General features: G+C 42.0%; 1 pseudogene; it reads right to left on the bottom strand.

Annotated features, from left to right (window-relative positions):
• Positions 1 to 1,962: 1,962 nt before the first annotated feature.
• On the bottom strand, positions 1,963 to 2,111 carry LOC122914655 (annotated as a pseudogene).
• Between the last annotated feature and the right edge of the window lie 2,732 nt (positions 2,112 to 4,843).

Genomic DNA, 4,843 nt, shown 5'->3' with positions numbered 1-4,843 from the left:
GCATGTATTTTACATTTTAAACTCAAGAGGAAATGTTACAAAGATTTATGTTATGTTATGTTATGTTATGTTATGTTATGTTATGTAGGGTGTAGGGAAATGCATTCTTGTCTACTATGTGGGGGGTGGGTATAAATTGGCACCATTGGGGCACCTGGGTGGCTCAGTGGGTTAAAGCCTCTGCCCTCGGCTCAGGTCATGGTCCCAGGGTCCTGGGATCGAGCCCCGCATGGGCAGAGAGCCTGCTTCCTCCTCTCTCTCTGCCTGCCTCTCTGCCTGCTTGTGATCTCTGTCTGTCAAATAAATAAATAAAATCTTTAAAAAAATTTTTTTAAATAAATAAATAAATTGGCACCGTTTTTAAAAAAGATTGTTTTGGGGGTGACTAGGTGGCTCAGTTAAGCATTCAGCTTTTTTTCTTTTAAAGATTTTATTTATTTATGAGAGAGAGAGAGTGCATGCATTAGCAAGGTGAGAGGGACAGAGGGGGGACAGGGAGGGGGTGAGCAAGAGGAGGGGAACTTGGAGGGACATGGGGATGGGGACGGAGGCTCCCTGCAGGGAGCCTGATGTGGGTCTCCATCCCAGGACCCTGAGATCTTGATCTGAGCTGAAGGCAGACGCTTAATGACTAAGCTACCCAGGGGCTCCTAAGCAGCCAACTCCTGATTTCAGCTCAGGGTTGTGAGATGGAGCCCCGCCTCCAGCTCCACACTCAGTGGAGAGTCTGCTAGAAATTCTTTCCCTCTGGTTCCCTCTTACTCTGCCCCTCCCCACCTTTTCTCTCAATCAATAAATCAATCTTTTAAAAAAAGATTGTTTTGATGGTTTCTGTTATAATTTAAGTATGTATACTCTTTGGCCTAGCAATTCTACTGAAATGTTTGCACAGATTTGCAAAAAATGTGTAAAAGTATGTTTATTGTTCTATTAGTTCATTCAGGGAATACTTAGGGAGATTCTCCTCTGAGCCTGGCACATCTTTGGGCACATCCCTGGGCACACATGAATGAAATAAAACTAAGTCCTTATTTTCATGAAAATTGTGAGGCCTCTGGTGGAGAAACACAATGCATAAGTGAGCAAATGTACAAAAAAAAAAATCAAATAGTGATAAGTGCCATCAAAAAGGGAAATAGATTAAGAAGTGGTAGAGGGTTGGATGGAAATGCTATTTCATATTGTGTCATCTAGGAAGGTTTTTCTGAGAAGGCAGCATTGAGCAGGAACCTGCATGAAGTGAGGGAATCAGCCAAATGACATCTGGAGGACGTATATTCTAGGCATTATTTCTAATACCCAAAACTGCAGACCACCCAAATGTCTGTCAAGTACTCAGTAACCACACTCTGCAAAATAATGAGAGAGCTGTATGTACTGAATGAAAAGATAGCTAAGATAAGATGAAAAAAATGTTACAAAAACTGCAGAATGATTCAATTTTTAAAAAAAATATCCTGAACAAATATATTTATCCCACGGAAGACATCTATGGAAATACACAAAAAAGTGTATAAAAAGAAAAAAACCACAACCACCTGTTAAAGAGTTGTTGTATGGATTGGATGAGAGAACAGGTCGAAGTGCCTAGGTGCCAACTAAAGAAAGAGCCTAAATAAAGAGTAAGGTAGGCCTTACTGCAGTCTCTAAAAACAGCATGGGGCAGACAGGATTAGGACACAAGTCCTGGGCCGCCTGGGTGGCTCAGTGGGTTAAACCTCTGCCTTCAGCTCAGGTCATGGTCTCAGGGTCCTGGGACCGAACCCTGCATCAGGCTCTCTGCTCAGCAGGGAGCCTGCTTCCCTTCCTCTCTCTTTCTCTCTCTCTCTTTCTCTCTCTCTCTCTCTCTCTCTGCCTACTTGTGATCTCTGTCTGTCAAATAAATAAAATCTTAAAAAAAAAAAAAAAAGAAAGACACAAGTCCTAAAGAACCATACCTTTGTCTTTTTTTTTTTTTCCAATCAGGGGAGAGCACAAATGCAGTTGCCCATGACCACAAATTATGCAGTGGAATTTCCCACATCTGGGGGAATCACAAGGGTGCAAAAGATAAGCCTCGCCCTGGGAAAACCACCTTCATGATCATGGTCTCTCCACTGCCAGGGAAGTATACCCTTGCCTTTTCTGATGTACTTGGAGCTCTCTTCTCAGGTCGCTGATGTCTGAGCCCTCCTCCCCTCTCCTCGCTTCCCCACATCCCTATGCCCCCCTCTCGTTTTGCTCTTGAGAAAGGGTCCTGAGCTTCTGTTTTCTTAGCCCAGTTACTCCATCTGGACTGGTCTTCCTTCTCTTCTCACACAAGCAACCTTGTGCTCTGGCTGCAGTCTGTGGTGAGATGCTGATAAGGAAGAGGGCTTCCAGGACCCCTCTGATTTATTACAGGCTCACTTCTTTTTTTTTTTTTTTTTTTTTTTAAGATTATTTATTTATTTATTTGACAGAGAGAAATCACAAGTAGGCAGAGAGGCAGGCAGAGGGAGAGGAGGAAGCAGGCTCCCTGCTGAGCAGAGAGCCTGATGCAGGACTCGATCCCAGGACCCTGAGATCATGACCTGAGCCAAAGGCAGCGGCTTAACCCACTGAGCCACCCAGGCGCCCTACAGGCTCACTTCTAAGGGCAGAATAAAAAGGCTTCATCCATGGTTCCCAGCTCCAGAATATACCCGAGCCAGGAGCTCAGTTTGGGGAATGGGGTTGCTCACAGGGGTTCCTGCCAGTGTTGACCAAACCACCTGCATGGCCATCAAGGTTTCTGAAGTAGTTAACCCTTAAGTGTTTGGTGCCCACCCTTACTCCCCACTACTACTAACAAACTCCTCTGACTTCCCCTGGCCCTGTGTATCCATATGCTTGTCAACCAGTTGTTAGAAACAACATACAGCACAGAAAAATGGCCAGTATAAAATAAATACTCAAAAAAATGTTCTGGGGCACCTGGGTGGCTCAGTTGTTAAGCGTCTGTCTCGACTCATGTCATGATCCTAGGGTCCTGGGATCGAGCCCCACATCGGGCTCCCTGTTCAGCGGGAAGCATGCTTCTCCCTCTCCCGCTCCTCCTGCTTGTGTTCCCTCTGTGTGTGTGTGTGTCTCTCTCTGTCAAATAAATAAAATCTTAAAAAAAAATGTTTTGTGGCCTTACACAGTTTCTAATAATTCTTCAGTCAATTATTCTGATTTCTAGGTAGACAATCATATAATTAATAATAATTCTTCTGGTGTTTATGACTTCTTTGGTTGTATTGTCTAATTGTATTAACTAGCACTTGCAGAACATTAAATAATAGGAGAGGTGTTCAATGGCTGGTTAGCTCAGTTGGTTAGAGCACGGTGCTAATAATAGGAGAGGTGGTGAGGAGCCTTGTCTTCCTCCTGACTTTAATGGTAATATTAAGAGTAATAATGGGGCGTCTGGGTGGCTCAGTGGGCTAAAGCCTCTGCTTTCGGCTCAGGTCATGGTCCCAGGGTCCTGGGATCGAGCCCCACATCGGGCTCTCTGCTTAGCAGAGAGCCTGCTTCCCTCTCTGCCTGCCTCTCTGCCTACTTGTGATCTGTCAAATAAATAAAATCTTAAAAAAAAAAAAAAAGTAATACTGCTCGGGGCGTCTGGCTCTTTCAGTCAGTAAAGCATGCAACCCTTGATCACAGGGTTGTGAGTTCAAGTCCCATGCTGGGCATAGAGCTTACCTTAAATACATACATACATACATATATACACACCCAAAAAGTAATACTGGTTGATGGATGTATACACGTGTGTGAGTACACAGGCACAGGATTTCTACCTGTGTTATGTTAAAGAAGTCTTCTTTTCCTTTCATCAGAATATTTGTTAGGAATGAATATTAAATATTACATTTTTAGCATTTCTCTTAATTATTTTGCTTTTTCCTATTTTGATTTATCTCTATTGTGAATTGGATTAATGGATTTCCTTATACTACTCTATCATTCCTGAAACAAATAAATGTGTTTAGTCAAGTCATTTTCAAAATACCCTGGAAAATTATATTCATATATTTCATTTAGGCATTTTGCATCTGTATTTATAAATAGGACTGCTCCCTATTCTGTTGTACAATCTTTTTTTTTTTTAAGATTTTATTTATTTATTTGACAGACAGAGATCACAAGTAGGCAGAGAGAGAGAGGGGGAAGCAGGCTCCCTGCTGAGCAGAGAGCCTGATGTGGGGCTCAATTATAAGATTTTATAAGATTTATGAGATTTTTTATAAGATAATTTATAAAATTTTGGCTTCATGAAACACTGGGCTATTTACTTCTTTCTCTATGCTTTGGAGTAGCTTTAATAGTAAGAATGATTAATTTCCTGAAAGTTTGAAAGAAGTTGTTCATGAACATATCTAGGTTCTGTTTTTTTTTTTTTTTTTGGAGGTGTATAGCTTTTGACAGCTTTTGCCCATGATTATTTGTGTTTAGATTTTCTCTTTTCTTTGAGTCTCTATTGGTAATTTATATTTCCTGAGCATTACCCATTTCATTCAGATTTTATATTTTATTTTTTAAAGATTTTATTTATTCATTTGAGACAGCGTGATACAGAGAGAGAGCACATATGAGCACGGGGAGAGGGAGCAGCACACTCCCTGCTGAGCTGGAAGCCTTATGCAAGGCTTGATCCCAGCACCTGGAGATCAGGACCTGAGCCCGAGGCAGGACCCAACCACCGGAGCCACCCAGGCGCCCCTCATTCAGATTTTAAATTACATTAGCATAGGTAGAATCGGACAAATGCTGACTGAACCCTCTCCCTTGTATTTCCCATTTTTTCTATACCCATCTGTAAATGCTTCCTCATTCCTAATTTGTGCATTTCTGTTTTGTC

Source organism: Neovison vison, chromosome 7, assembly GCF_020171115.1.
Source record: "Neovison vison isolate M4711 chromosome 7, ASM_NN_V1, whole genome shotgun sequence".
Taxonomy (NCBI): domain Eukaryota; kingdom Metazoa; phylum Chordata; class Mammalia; order Carnivora; family Mustelidae; genus Neogale; species Neogale vison.
The sequence above is the reverse complement of the archived record's forward strand: the minus strand, read 5'-3'. Positions and strand labels throughout refer to the sequence as shown.